At 36.9% G+C, this 16,236-nt stretch overlaps 1 protein-coding gene across 1 annotated transcript in view; it reads left to right on the top strand.

Annotated features, from left to right (window-relative positions):
• LOC128658546 (dynein axonemal heavy chain 11-like) overlaps positions 1-16,236 on the top strand; it is a 1,692,686-nt gene that overhangs the window by 758,430 nt on the left and 918,020 nt on the right. The window lies entirely within an intron of this gene.

Below are 16,236 nucleotides of genomic sequence, written 5' to 3'. Positions count from 1 at the left end.
ATTCTTTTGCCACAAAGTCTCATCAGCCGTGACGCGAGTTACGTCATTTCTTGTTGCAATATTTTTTGCCGCGAAGTTGAGCCTGTTATGACGCGAGTTGCATCATTTAATTTGTTTAGCGCCAAAAGGTTTTTTCTCTGCATTTGCGCCATTTTTGGCTTCCTAAATTTGTTATATTAAGTCTCTCCCTCTTTTACTCTCTGATCTCTTTTGATTCATAGAGGGCTAGGTTACTTGCTTTTGATTTTACTTTTGTATAAGAAATTTATCATAAGCATTTTTTCCCATCCTGAAACTGCTATTTTGAGGAAATTGGATATTTTGTTTAAATGTTATTTTTTCTTTTTTGTTACATTTTGCAAGATGTCTCAAACCGATCCTGCCTCTGATGTTACTGTAGGAACCAAGCTGCCTGTACACAATTTCTACCAAAGCTAAGTGTGTATATTGTTAATTAGCTGATCTTATTTCTTCAGCTCAAATATGTGGCACTTGTTATGTTATATTATTTCATACTGATAATGTTTCTATAGTACAAATACATCAACTGTTAAACCTTCACAGTCTAATGTACATGATATCCCTGTAGATATAAAGGATTATATTGCTACAACCATAGAGAAGGCTATGGCCCCTTTTTAAGAAAGGTCTTGCAGAACTGATCCGACACTGCGGATCAGGTCCGCAAGACCTCGCTGAATGCGGAGAGCAATATGCTCTCCGTATTCAGCATTGCACCAGCAGCTCACAAGAGCTGCTGGTGCAATGCCGCCCCCTGCAGCCGCCAGCAGGGGGTGTCAATCAACCCGATCGTACTCAATCGGGTTGATTTCTGGTGATTCCTGTCCGCCTGCTCAGAGCAGGTGGACAGGGTTATGGAGCGGCGGTCTTTGTGACCGTTGCTTCATAACTGCTGTTTCTGGCGAGTCTGAAGACTCTCCAGAAACACGGGCCATCAAGCTCCTTTCGGAGCTTGATAGATAGGCCCCTATAACTGCTATTCCGCTTTCAAGTTAACGTAAAGATCTCTCCTAACTTCTCATAAATCTAATTAAGTTTGTATTGATCGACAGCATACTGAAGTATTTCTGCTTTTGAGAATTTCTCTGACTCAGAGGAGCCTACTTGAGAGACTGATATTGATAAATCAACCTTTCTATTGAATATATTCGTTCTTTATTAAGGAAGTATTGTTTATTTTGGGTATTTAGGAATCTAGTCCTCTTGATAACAAGAATAGCAAATGTTTGAATTTCTGGTTTTGAAAGCTTCTGAAGTTACTCTTGAAGTTTTTCTTATTCAAGATGCTATTTCTCATATTTTTAGTAAGGAATCTAAACTTAGTGCTTCTTTTTACCTTTCTTCTAGGTTTAAGAAGCTATATCCTTTACCTCTGGCAATTTAGAGTTTTTGGGTAAAAGTCCCTAAGGTGGGGCTATTTCTACTCTTGCCGAACGTACTTCTATCCTATGAAAGATATTTCTTCTTTTATGGATCCTTTAGATAGGAAGTTTGTGTCTTATCTTAGAGAAGCATATTTACATATTGGCTATATTCCTAAATCTGCTATTTCTATGGCTGATGTTGCTGCTGTTTCAACCTTTTGGTTGGATAATTTAGTTATCAGATCTTGAATTGTCTAAGCATTGTTCTTTTATTTCAACATCCTAAACATTTCATTTGTGAGGCTATATTTTATGTCATTTTAATTGATATTAAATCGTTGGTTTTAGCCATTCTTACTAGAAGAGTTTTATGACTTAAATCTCTGATATGGTGTCTAAATTTAGATTACTATCTTATCATTTTAGGATAGTAATTGTTTAGGTTTTCTATTGGATTTTTTTATCTCCACTATTACGGGGGGAAATTACGTTTTTTCTGTCCCAAGATAAGAAATCTAAGGGTAATTTTATGCTCCTAATTGTTTTTTTCTTCCCCTAAGGCCTCTGGCCCAAATTTGAGATCTACTCCGAATTTGAATAAATCCAAGCCTTATAAATAAAACCAAATTCAGCCCCTAAGACTGCATGAAGGTGCAGCCCTTAAACCAGTTCAAATGGCAGGGGGGGGGCATATTTAATTTATTTCAACACATTTGGACAGTTTCTGTTCAAAATCAGTAGATTCAGAATATTGTTTTCTCAGGGGTATTGAAAAGGTTTCAGAATAAAACCTCCAATGGGAAGATTTTTCCCATGTTACAACAAACCCTGTGAAAGCTCAGGTTATTTAGAAATGTGTTTCAGATCTAGAGTTTTCAGGGTTGATTGTTCCTGTTCCTCTGCAGGAAAGGAGTTTTGGTTTCTATTGAAATCTATTCATTGTCCCAAAGAAAGAAGATTCGTTCAGACCAATTCTGATTCTGAAATTTTTTAATTGTTTTGTAATAGTCCCAACTTTCAAGATGGTGACTATAAGGACTATTCTGCCTTTTGTTCAGCAAGGTCTCTTCATGTCCACAATAGACTTACAGGACGTTTATCTTCACATTCCGATTCAGTCAGACCACTATCATTTTCTAAGATTCTCTTTTTCTAGATAAACATTACCAATTTGTCGCTCTTCCATTTGGCCTAGCAAAGGTTCTCAGTGCCCTTCTATCTGTAATCAGAGAGCAGGGTATTGCGGTGTTTCCTTATTTAGATGATATCTTGGTACAAGCTCAAATCTTTAACTTTAGCAGAATCTCACTCAAAACAACTAGTGTGGTTTCTTCAAAGACATGGTTGGAGGATTAATTTACAAAAGAGTTTCTTGATTCCTTAGACAAGGGTCACCTTTTTATGTTTCAAGATAAGATTTAGTGTCTATAATTCTTTCTCTGACAGACTAGAGACAAATGAACCTTCTAAACCTTCAGTCTCTATTATTTCTTTCAGTGACTATGTGCATGGAAGTTTTAGGTCTTACGACTGCAGCATCGGGTGCGATCCTCTTTGCTCATTTTCATTTGAGGCCTCTATAGCGTTGCATGTTGCACCAAAGGTGCAGGGATTATTTTCAGATATCACAATTGATATACTTAAATCCCAACACTCTATTCTCTGATTTGGTGGTTGGACTATCACCATATTGTTCAGCGGGGCCTCATTTGTTAGTCCTACCTGGACTGTATTCTCAACAGATGCAAGTCTTACAGGTTGGGGAGCTGTCTGAGAGTCTCTGACAGCACAAGGGGTTTGGAAACCTTAAGAGGCGAGGTTACCAATCAATATTTTTAGGGCTCTTCAGGCATGGCGTCTATTAAAGAGAGAACTTTTACATTTGTTTTTAAACAGACAATATCACAACAGTGGCATATGTCAATCATCAAGGAGGGACTCGCAGTCCTTCAGTTATGAAGGAAGTATCTCAAATACTTTCTTGTGTGGAATCCAACTCTTGTCTAATTTCTGTGATTCATATCCCAGGTGTAGACAATTGGGAAGTGGATTATCTCAGCCATCAGACTTTATATCCGGGGGAGTGACCTCTCCATCAAGATGTGTTTTTTTCATCTTGTACAGATGTGGGGTCTTCCAGAAATAGATCTGATGGCCTCTCATCTAAACATGAAGCTTTCCAGATTCCTTTCCAGGTCCAGGGATCCTCAGGCAGAGATGGTGGATGCCTTAGCAGTTCCTTGGTTTTTACCAACCTGCTTATATTTTTCTGCCTCTGGTTCTTCTTTCAAAGTCAATAATCAAGATCATAATAGTTCAATCTCATGTGTTTCTGATTGCACCAAGCATGATCTCACAGGTTTTGATATGCAGATCTTGTCCGGATGTCCAGTTACCAGCCTTGGCCACTTCCCTTAAGGCCAGACCTTCTGTCTCTAGGGTTGTTTTTTCCATCAAGATCTCAAATCTCTACATTTGAAGGCATGGAAATTGAACACTTAGTACTTAGTCATAGAGGTTTCTCTGACTCAGTAATTAGCACTATGGTACAAGCTCGTAAGTCTGTTTCAAGGGAAAAAAAAATATTGGGTTTGGTAAACCTATATTTCATGGTGGTTCCACTCATAATTATTCTTGGCATTCTTTCAGAGTTCGTAGGATTTTAAAGTTTCTTCTGGATGTTTTGGAGAAGGGTTTATCTGCAAATACTTTGAAGGATACATTTCTACTCTTTCTGTCTTTTCATCAAGATAAAGCTGTTTTGCAGACCTTATTTAAATTTTTGCCTAAAGTTGGGAATTCTAACAAATTAAATAAAGAATTTGTTGTTCCTTCTTTATGTCCTATTTCTAATAATACTCTTGTAATGATGTGCTTTGAAATATTATGTTGAGGCTACTAAAGATTTCAGAAAGACTTCTAGTCTACTTGTTATTTTTTCTGGCTCCAAGAAAGGTCAGAAAGCCTCTGCCATTTCTTTGGCATGTTGGTTGAAACTTTTGATTCACAAAGCTTATTTGGAGGCGGTGCAGTCTCCGCTTCAGAGAATTACAGCTCATTCTACTAGATCAGTTGCCACTTCTTGGTCTTTTAAGAATGAAGCTTCAGTTAATCAAATTTGCAAAGCAGCAACTGGGTCTTCTTTGCATACTTTTACTAAATTTTACCATTTTAATGTGTTTGCTTCCTTGGAAGCAGCCTTTAGTAGAAAGGTTCTTCAGGCAGTTGTCTCAATTTTATTCTAATGCCTTTGATTTGAGTTTTTTTAAATTTTTTAAAGAAAACTTAATTATTTTTTGGATTTCATTTCTCAGCAGAAATAGCGTTTTTTATTTTATCCCTCCCTCTCTAGTGACTCGTGGATTTCCACATCTTGGATATTATATCCCATACGTCACTAGCTCATGGACTCTTGCCACTTACATGAAAGAAAACATAATTTTTGTAAGAACTTACCTGATACATTTTTTTATTTCATAGTGCCAAGAGTCCATGAGACCCACCCTATTTTTGGTGGTTATGAATTTTTGTATAAAGCACTTTATTTTTTCCAGTTCCTCTTTTTGTATGCTTTTTACTTCTTCTTTTACACCTCACTTCTTGGCTACACATTAAACTAAGGTATGAGTGAGCTGGGAGGTGTATTTTTAGGCATTTTGAGGTTTGGGAAACTTTGCCCCCTCCTGGTAGGAATATATATCCCATACGTCACTAGCTCATGGACTCTTGCCACTATTAAAGAAATTAGTTTATCAGGTAAGTTCTTACATAAATTATGTTTTTCTGCCCCAAGACAAGAAATCTAATGGTAAATTTAAAGCTCCCAATCATTTTTGTTCCTTTGGTCAGAATAGAGAACAGAAAACCTCTCCTTCCCCTATGGCCTCTGGCTCTATTTGGAGACCATCTCCGAATTGGAATAAATACAAGCCTTTAAAGAAACCAAATCTAGCTCCTAAAACTGCATAAAGGTGTGGCCCTCAAACCAGTTTTTCTGGTAGGGACAAACTAAAGTTATTACAAGAAATTTGTACAGATTCTGTCCAAAATCAGTGGATTCAGAATATTGTTTCTCAAGGGTAACGAAAAGGTTTCAGAATAAGACCTCCTATGGGAATAGAATATTCTGTCTTACTCATGTTCCAACAAACCCTGTGAAGGCTCAGGCTTTTCTGAAGTGTGTTTTAGATCTTGAGCTTTCAGGGGTGATTGTCCCAGTTCCTCAGCAGGAACAGGGATTGGGTTTCTATTCAAATCTATTCATTGTCCCAAAGAAGGAAGATTCTTTCAGACCAATCCTGGATCTAAAAACTTTAAATCATTTTGTAAGAGTCCCAACTTTCAAGATGGTGACTATAAGCACTATTCTGCCTTTTGTTCAGCAAGATCATTTCATGTCCACAATAGACTTACAGGACGCTTATCTTCACAATCCGATTCATCCAGACAACTATTGTTTCTGAGATTCTCTTTTCTAGACAAGCATTACCAATTTGTCGCTCTTCCATTTGGCATAGTAGCAGCACCAAGAATTTTCTCGAAGGTTCTCAGTGCCCATCTATCTGTAATCAGTCCTTATTTGGACTATATCTTGGTACTAACTCAATCTTTTCATTTAGCAGAATCTCACACAAAACATCTAATGTTGTTTCTTCAAAGACATGGTTGGAGGATCAATTTACCAAAGAATTTCTTGATTCCTCAGACAAAGGTCACCTTCCTAGGTTTCCAGATAGATTCAGTGTCCATGACTCTTTCTCTAACAGACAAGAGACAAATGAAAATTGGTTTTAGCTTGTCTAAACCTTCAGTTTCTATCATTCCCTTCAGTGGCTATGTGCATGGAAGTTTTAGGTCTCATGACTGCAGCATCGGATGAAATCCCCTTTGCTCTTTTCATATGAGACCTCTACAGCTTTGCATGTTGCACCAGTGGCGTAGGGATTATACTCAGATATCACAGTTAATATACTTAAATCCCAACACTCAACTCTCTCTGACTTGGTGGTTAAACCATCACCTTATTGTTCAAGGGGCCTCCTTTGTTCATCCTTCCTGGACTGTGATCACAACAGATGCAAGTCTTACAGGTTGGGGAGATGTCTGGGGGTCTCTGACAGCACAAGGGGTTTGAAACCCTCAAGAGAAGAGATTACCAAGCAATATTTTAGAACTCTGTGCTATTTTCAGAGCTCTTCAGGCTTGGCCTATTTTGAAGAGAGAACTTTTCTACATTCATTTTCAAACAGACAATTTCACAACAGTGGCATATGTCAATCATCAGTCCTTTAGCAATGAAATAAGTTTCTCTGATACTTTCTTGGGCGGAATCCAACTCTTGTCAGATCTCTGCGATTTATATCCCAGGTGTAGACAATTGGGAAGCATATTATCTCAGCCGTCATTCTTTACATCCGGGGAGTGGTCTCTCCATCCAGATGTGTTTTTTCAACTTGTACAGATGTGGGGTCTTCCAGAAATAGATCTGATGGCCTCTCCTCTGAACAAGAAACTTCCCAGATACCTTTCCAGGTTCAGGTTTCCTCAGACGGAAATGATGGATGCTCTTGCAGTTCCCTGGTTTTAACAACCTGCTTTCATTTTTCCGCCTCTGGTTCTTCTTCCAAAGGTGATCTCCAAAATCATAATGGAACAATCTTATGTGTTTCTGATAGCACCAGCATGGCCTCACAGGTTTTGGTATGCGGACCTTGTCCGAATGTCCAGTTGCCAGCCTTGGTCACTTCCTATAGGACCAGACCTTCTGTCTCAAGGCCCAATTTTCCATCAAGATCTCAAATCTCTAAATTTGAAGGCATGGAAATTGAACGCTTAGTTCTTAGTCATAGAGGTTTCTCTTACTCAGTAATTAACACTATGATACAGGCTCGTATGTCTGTTTCAAGGAAGATTTATCATAGGGTTTGAAAAACCTATATTTCATGGTGTTCTACTTATTATTATTCTTTACATTCTTTTAGAATTCCTAGGATTCTACAGTTTCTTCAAGATAATTTGGATAAAGGTTTGTCTGCAAATACTTTGAAAGGTCTTATTTCATTGAAAGAATGCTAAGCTTCCTGATATTCACTGTTTTGTTCAGGCTTTGATTCATATCAAACTTGTTATTAAATCAATTTCTCCTCCTTGGAGTCTCAATTTGCTTTAAAGATTTTGCAGGCTCCTCCTTTTGAGCCTATGCATTCTTTTGATTTTAAACTACTTTCTTGGAAAGTGATTTTCTTTTGGCTATCTCTTCTGCTAGAAGAGTTTCTGAATTGTCTGCTCTCTCTCTTGTGAGTCTCCTTATCTGATTTTTCATTCAGATAAAGCTGTTTTGCGGACTTCGTTTACTTTTTTGCCTAAAGTTGTGAATTCTAACAACATCAATAGGGAAATTTTTGTTCCTTCATTGTGTCCTAATCCTAAGAATACTCTTGAAAGGTCTTTACATTCTTTGGGTGTGGTAAGAGCTTTGAAATACTAAAGATTTCAGAAAGACTTCTGGTCTATTTGTTGTTTTTTTCTGGTTCCAGAAAAGGTCAGAAAGTCTCTGGCATTTCCTTGGCATCTTGGTTGAAGCTTTTGATTTACAAAGCTTATTTGGAGGCAGGCAACGAATTACAGCTCATTCTACTAGATCAGTCGCCACATCTTGGGCTTTCAAGAATGAAGCTTGAGTTGATCAAATTTGCAAAGTAGCAACTTGGTCTTCTTTTTTGCATAAATTTACTAAATGTTACCATTTTTATGTGTTTGCTTCTTCGGAAGCAGCCTTTGGTAGAAAGGTTCTTCAGACAGCTGTCTCAGTTTGATTCTATTGCCTATGATTTGAGTTTTTTTAGTTTTTTTAAGAAAACAATTATTTTTTTGCATTTCATTTCTCAACGGGAATAGCTGTTTTAATTTTTTCCCTGAGAAAACTGCAAACACAAGAGAGGCGCACAAATGTGTGTATCCGTAGCGAACAACGAAGTATAACAGACACCAATCTTATACACAGACTACTCACAATATCCTCAAGCACACTTATGTGCTAGTAGTAGCGGGCTGGCTATCAGAGCTACCCAGCTTGCTCCCTCCGGCACTCGCTCGCTCCCAATCTGAAAGATAAGAAGCGCCCAAATGTGTGTATCCGTGATAACCAGAAAACCCCAGCTCCAGAATTCTTACACAGGGTACTCACAATTTGAAGAAGCACACTTATGTGCTTGTAGGCGCAGGCTGGCTATCAGAGCTAACCAGCTAGCTCCCTCCGGTCTCAAAGGTTCCTCCAACGTAGGTGTATGGTAATGCTGTTCTCACCCAATAAGTAGCAAAGCCAGAATAAAATCAAGGTATTTATTGATATAAACAATATTGGCTGTAATACATAGCTACATATAGGTGAGCATATGGAAATATGCTACGCGTTTCTCGGCTACTAACGGCCGTTTTATCAGGCATATTATACATAGAACTTCCACCGGCTTTTATAGCCATGATTACCATACAACCTACATAATTACGACCTCCCTAAAAAAGTGAGACTATAAAAGCAGTAGATGAATACCAGAATGAGATCATTAGGATTAAAAATGGCAAATTCAAGAGGGATGAGGATGATTATGCAGAAGGGGTGGTTTATACCTATAACAAGAAGACAGTGGATCCTAAGGATAATAATGGATGGACAGTCGTCCAATATAATAAAAACCATAATAAGAATAATCAGAATAACTATAGAAAATCCAATTTTTCCAATAGGAACAACTATGCACAATCACACAGTCATAATGGAGTGAAACAAGGGTCATATAATAGAAACCCACAATCTCACTATAATAGGTACAACTATCATGAACCATCCCATGGTAATTACTACAATAATAAGAATTCTACATATCAAAACCCCAACTATATCCCTCTACATAATAGATATGAACCCTTGCAAGACCAGCCAAATGATAATTACTCAGGAAATAATCCTAATCAGATTCCAATACGGAATAGATTAGAGTCCATTCAAGAATATACGAATAGCAACTATCCAGGGGGCAATAATGCATTCAACATAAACACACAGATTCCCCTAGCTAACATGGGCCAGAATAGCCATAACATTCAAGAAAGACCCTCCACTTCTAATGCTGATTTTTTAGGGGTACGCAATCTGGCTCCATTGTGGAGGAGGAATATAGCCCCCCGGACTGCACCACCCCAACCACAGCGACAACAACAAAACAAAAAAAGACCACTTCCAAACGGGGAATAAGAGGGAGAGGGCACACCTCAAAAAAGGAGAAACTACAAAAACTAGGAAAGGGGATATTCAATCTTTCATCACATGTATTAACAGATGATGAGATTAGAATATTAGGAAGAGGCCTCTCATACTGCCCCCCTAATCCACACAAAATATTCGATTTATTTGTTGATCTCAATAAATACACAAGGAAGCTATCCTTACAAAGATATTTTGCCATCAAAAACCTTAAAAGAAAAGATATTTCAGGTATCCCTATCCTTACTGACACCATGGCTAGCCAAAGACACAATCCTACTATATATGTAGAACCGGAGACTATTATTGAGGAATTATTTGAGGGCTATGTACATACATCTTTAACATTACCCTCTAGTTTTAATCCCCCGAAAAATGATGTCACTTATATTGACCTATATCAACAACTGGTTATGGAAGACCTAGATAAACTACCCCGCTATCCTAGTGGGCACAGAAGAATGTGGCCCAATGAAGAAAAAGCACTCAAATCCTTAGCCAATAATACTTCAATAGTCATTAGACAAGCGGACAAGGGGGGAGGTATTGTCCTACAGGATTATAATGATTATATTGGGGAAGCTAAACATATAGTACTCAATAATGAGTACTATAGGAAGTTAGATATGGATCCTACACAAACATTCATGAAAAAATTACAGCTGATATTGGAATTTGGTAGTAAGGAGGGAATTTTGAATAAACAAGAGAAAGCATATCTCACTCCTATACATCCATCAATTCCCTATTACTACCATCTTCCCAAAATTCATAAGAATGCTACAAAGCCACCTGGGAGACCCATTATTGCGGGTATGAATGGATTAACAGATAAGCTTTCCCAATACATTGATAGTTTTCTACAAAAATATGTACAGAATTTACCCTCTTTTATTCGAGACACAACAGATCTACTGTATAAATTAAAAGAGATAAAATTGGAAAGAGATATGATTTGGGTATCTGCAGACGTTAGTGCCCTATATTCTAATATAGCTCACGAATTAGGTCTCCTCACCGTTAGACATTATTTGGAGGAGGATATATATATGCCCCCGTTACAGAAAGAATATATTTTAAGATTAATAGAGTTTATTTTAAAACACAACTATTTTAAATTTTTAGATAATTTTTACCTGCAAGTCAAAGGTACGGCCATGGGCACCAGGTTTGCCCCCAGCTTCGCAAATCTATTTATGGGATTTTTTGAGAACAAATACATTTATAATTCGAGCTGGAGGGACAACCTGGTGTTCTATGGCCGCTACATTGATGATTTGTTGTTCATATTTAAAGGGACACAAGAGGAGGCTACAAATTTCTGTTCCTTTCTTAATGACAACTCAATGGGGATCCAATTCACCCATAATATACAAATCAAATCTATAGAATTTTTAGATCTAATTTTAACCAGTGATCATGAGTTTAACATCTGTACTTCAACATATTTCAAAATAGTTGATTGTAATAATTTTCTACATTACACAAGCAACCATCACAGACAGTGGAAAAATTGCATACCTTACAGTCAATTTTGCAGAATAAAAAGAAACTGCAGCACAGATGCTAAATTTCATGAACAATCTGAAATATTGATAGAAAGGTTTAAAGAAAAGGGATACCCTCTTGAAATAATTTTAGAGAGTTATAATAAGGCGAATAAAATTGATAGGTCCAATTTACTTACAAACAAAAAGAAGTCAGATATATTGGGAAATAAAAAGGCAAACAGGAAGATAGATCAACCATGCTTTGTAACCCAATTTAATTCTAATCATAAATCCATCAAAAAAGTACTCCACAAACATTGGCCGATCTTATTAAGAGATCCAATTTTAAAGAAAAATTTAAGTCATTCACCAAACATAGTTTTCAGAAGGGCACCCACGGTAAAACAGACTTTAGCCCCTAGTAAAGTGGTAATTTCAAAGAAAGCTATTGCTAATACCGCTATTAAAAATAACAAAGGACGGACAGGTACCTTTAGATGTGGTAAAACTAGATGTTTCATGTGCAAACACATAACACATGGCACTAGAAGCATCAAGGCCAATAGTACTGGGGAAATATTTCAGATAGGTGAACATTTGAACTGCAGCTCTACTTTCGTGATCTATGTGTTGACCTGCAAATGTGGGATACAGTATTTGGGACGCACGACACGAAATATACGCACTAGGTGGAGTGAGCATCTTCGTAATATTAAGAATTCATCAGATAAACACAGTGTACCCAGACATCATTTGTCAGAACATAAAGGTGATAAATGTACATTCAAGATTACACCGATAGAAAGTATTCCAGGTTCTAACAAATATAATAGATTTACTAAATTACGACAACGTGAAACTTTTTGGATATATAAGTTTGGAACACTATTCCCTAATGGGCTCAACGAAGTTATCGACTCTGCAGCCTTCTAAATATATACATTGGCACAACATCACAGAGGTATACTCCTCATAAGAAGGAAATAGGGCCATAGATAGGTGACTGGATTATTTCATCCTCCCTAATATATCAGACAGGGGATGGACCTTTTAGAGCATACAGTGGATAGATTTTAATATAATCATCTATCCATATTCCATGATCACTATAATATAACATCCTATACACGTAACGAGTAGTATAGTCTATTATTATTTCGATATAACATCTATTATATGAACTTAGTATCATCTAGATTTAGCATCTCAGGACCCCATATATAACACATTTAATTTTAGTCTTATATAAGTTCCCCTTATAATTTATATTACACCATTATAGTTGTATCAACACCACACATATTTTTAGATTCGCACTTCATGATCCACATGTATTCATGACTCTTACTAGTTTATATAGCACTAGATTATATATATCAACAAACTACTTATACACAGTTATTCTATATATATATATATACACGTATGCATCACAATAGTTTTTCACATGAACACATCTTACTATAGTATAGGCCTTCATTAAGAAGCATTTGGATGTATACTGATCCAATATATATTCCCCTTCTTTTTTTCACATTATTTATTGTGCACATCACTTTAGTACTAGAATCCTCATCACCTTTGAAATTGGGTTATTGTATACTATATATACACCCTTGTAGTTAGGGTCATAAATCTGTTATTAGGAATATAGGGATATTCGTTAGTATTAATTCACTATTTTATTATTTAATTCACAATTATTATTATCACATCCTTATGGACGTATAGGAAACTGTATGAACAAAACATAACAGGAATAAAAAATTGACGAACAGGGCAAAAACTGCCTGATATATACTACATCATTCTGGGTACGCTACACATAATGCCCCATATGAATACAATAAATAGGGTCACACTTTGGACCTAATTTAATTAAAATTCACAAAGTAATGGTGACCGCTACTTTACATGTGTATTTACACATACTACATGCATAAGCTTCTGTTCCTGGTGGGAGGAATGGCACCTTAGGTATAGGAGCCGTAAAGTTTAATCACTTTTTTAATCCATATAGTTATATATTGTGTTTATGGACTTATGATATTTATACATTATCTAGATATCAAATATTTTAAACCCTTTTTAAAATGAGTTAGGTACGATGTGTTTATATTTTATTATTTATCGATTGTTATATATATATATGTAATCTACTTTTACTAGTGCATTAGGTGTGGAGAGAGCAAGATCAATATTTCAGTTTCTCTTAGTGTGGGATAACAGCCGCTGTGTACTACCATAGAACGGCATATAGCTGGGTTTCAGAAAAGTTCTCATTATTGATCTCAGGCACGCTGAGCGCACATCCCCCAACAATTAACATAGGTGATTGGCGTGATTCACACACACCTAGTGCGGGCAGCGTATCATAGAGGTTGATATGAAAACCGGAGTTGGTCATTGGGTGATAAGCTCACACACCTTTTTTAGGGAGGTCGTAATTATGTAGGTTGTATGGTAATCACGGCTATAAAAGCCGGTGGAAGTTCTATGTATAATATGCCTGATGAAACGGCCGTTAGTAGCCGAGAAACGCGTAGCATATTTCCATATGCTCACCTATATGTAGCTATGTATTACAGCCAATATTGTTTATATCAATAAATACCTTGATTTTATTCTGGCTTTGCTACTTATTGGGTGAGAACAGCATTACCATACACCTACGTTGGAGGAACCTTTGAGACCGGAGGGAGCTAGCTGGTTAGCTCTGATAGCCAGCCTGCGTCTACAAGCACATAAGTGTGCTTCTTCAAATTGTGAGTACCCTGTGTAAGAATTGTGGAGCTGGGGTTTTCTGGTTATCACGGATACACACATTTGGGCGCTTCTTATCTTTCAGATTGGGAGCGAGCGAGTGCCGGAGGGAGCAAGCTGGGTAGCTCTGATAGCCAGCCCGCTACTACTAGCACATAAGTGTGCTTGAGGATATTGTGAGTAGTCTGTGTATAAGATTGGTGTCTGTTATACTTCGTTGTTCGCTACGGATACACACATTTGTGCGCCTCTCTTGTGTTTGCAGTTTTCTCAGATCTACTACCATACAGTGGAGGAAGGGAGAGAGCAGCCTGAATATTGATCGCATAAGCCAGATCGTCGGATCTTTACTTTACAATTGGGACTTTTATACTAAGACTCTTAGTTACCCACCATACACCATTGGGATCAGCATCCATTTTGGGGGTGATTGTATGGTCACATTCTATTTTTATATGTTATATTGGTAACTGGTGATTATTACAGCTATTTATATATTTTAGGCACACAGCGCCCTCTTGTGTATAGCTTAGGTCATACATCTTTTTTAATTTTATCCCTCCCTCTCTAGTGACTCGTGGAGTAGCACATCTTGGGTATTATATCCCATACATCACTAGATCATGGACTCTTGCCACCTATATGAAAGAAAACATAATTTATGTAAGAACTTACCTGATAAATTAATTTTTTTCATGGTGGCAAGAGTTTATGAGACCCACCCAATTTTTTGGGGGTTATGATTTTTTTTATATAAAGCACTTTATTTATCCTATTCCTCTTTTGTATGCTTTACTCCTTTTACACCTCACTAACTTGGCTATACGGTAAACTGAGGTATGAGTGAGGTGGGAGGTGTATTTATAGGCATTTGAGGTTTGATAAACTTTGCCCCCTCCTGGTAGGAATGTATATCCCATACATCACTAGCTCATGGACTCTTGCCACCATAAAAGAAATTAATTTATCAGGTAAGTTCTTACATAAATTGTGTTTAGTAAATTCTAGTTTTTTTAGACCAGAATTACATTTGTTATAATTCATGTAAATTGGGTAAAACTGAAAAAATAATAGAAAAAAGGCCAGCTTTAGTCTCCAATTAAAAAAAAAGTTATTATATCCTCTAAAAACAGCAAAAAACAAGTATACAAAAGAAGTAGTGGCAGATAGGTCTGGTGTGTTTCAGCTGACCTCAGCAGTACTCATAGACCTTTTTCGATGGAATTGTACTTTAACCCTTAAGGTGATATTTTCTTCTATATCTGTAAAAGTAAAAAAAAACTACATGCAGGCTGCAATGATGAACAAATATTCTGATTTTAACATTTTATTTGTAAAAATGTTTTATAATTGAAATGCTTGATTTATTAAAGGGACATTAAACCCTATTTTTTCTTTCATGATTCAGATAGAGAATACCATTTAAAACCACTTTCTAATTTACTTCTATTATCTAATTTGCTTCATTCTCTTGATATTCTGTCCTGAAAAGCATATCTAGATAGGCACAGTAGCTGCTGATTGGTGGCTGCACATTGATGCCTTATGTTATTGGCTCACCCATGTGCATTGCTATTTCTTTAATAAAGAAAATCCACCAATCAGCAGCTACTGTGCCTATCTAGATATGCTTTTCAGAACAGAATTTCAAGAAAATGAAGCAAATTAGATAATAGAAGTGAATTGGAATGTTGTTTAAAATTGTATTCTCTGTCTGAATCATGAAAGATTTTTTGGGGGTTTAATGTCCCTTTAACTATTTTAATATTTTTAACCCCTTGAGTGCTAACGATGGCTCTGAGCCGTCACAGAGTTTCCCACTTTGGTGCTAATGATGGCTCAGAGCCGTCGCTAGCACTCTTCCACCTTGAGGGAGATCTGGGGGCTCCCATCACGGTGACGTCATGCGCAATGATGTGATGATGTCACCGCACAACTTTATTTATACTTAACAATGTTAAGTATAGGAGCAGGGGGCATGCTGCTTAGAAGCCTGTATCTCAGGCATCTAAGCAGCTACAGACCTCCAAGACCCACCGTCAGATAGATAATCGCCTAACCTTTCCATTGAATTTGAGAAAAATAAATAAAAGTTACAATTCCCCAAAAAAAACAAAACAAAAAAGAAACCTTAAAAAAGCTTAGCACCCAGGTGGGAGAGTGCTTAGCACTCAAATGGTTAAATCATTTTTTAGAGAGAAAAAAAAGAAACAATTTTGATACATCAAAGCTTAAATTAGAACAATATTGTCAATCTGAAAAGACACAATTCAAACGTCACGTATATATATCTCCACGTATATGTATATTGTTTTAAATATGAACTAAGCTCCAT

Source organism: Bombina bombina, chromosome 1 (assembly GCF_027579735.1).
Source record: "Bombina bombina isolate aBomBom1 chromosome 1, aBomBom1.pri, whole genome shotgun sequence".
Classification (NCBI taxonomy): Eukaryota; Metazoa; Chordata; class Amphibia; order Anura; family Bombinatoridae; genus Bombina; species Bombina bombina.
This window is presented reverse-complemented; position numbering and strand designations above follow the sequence as displayed.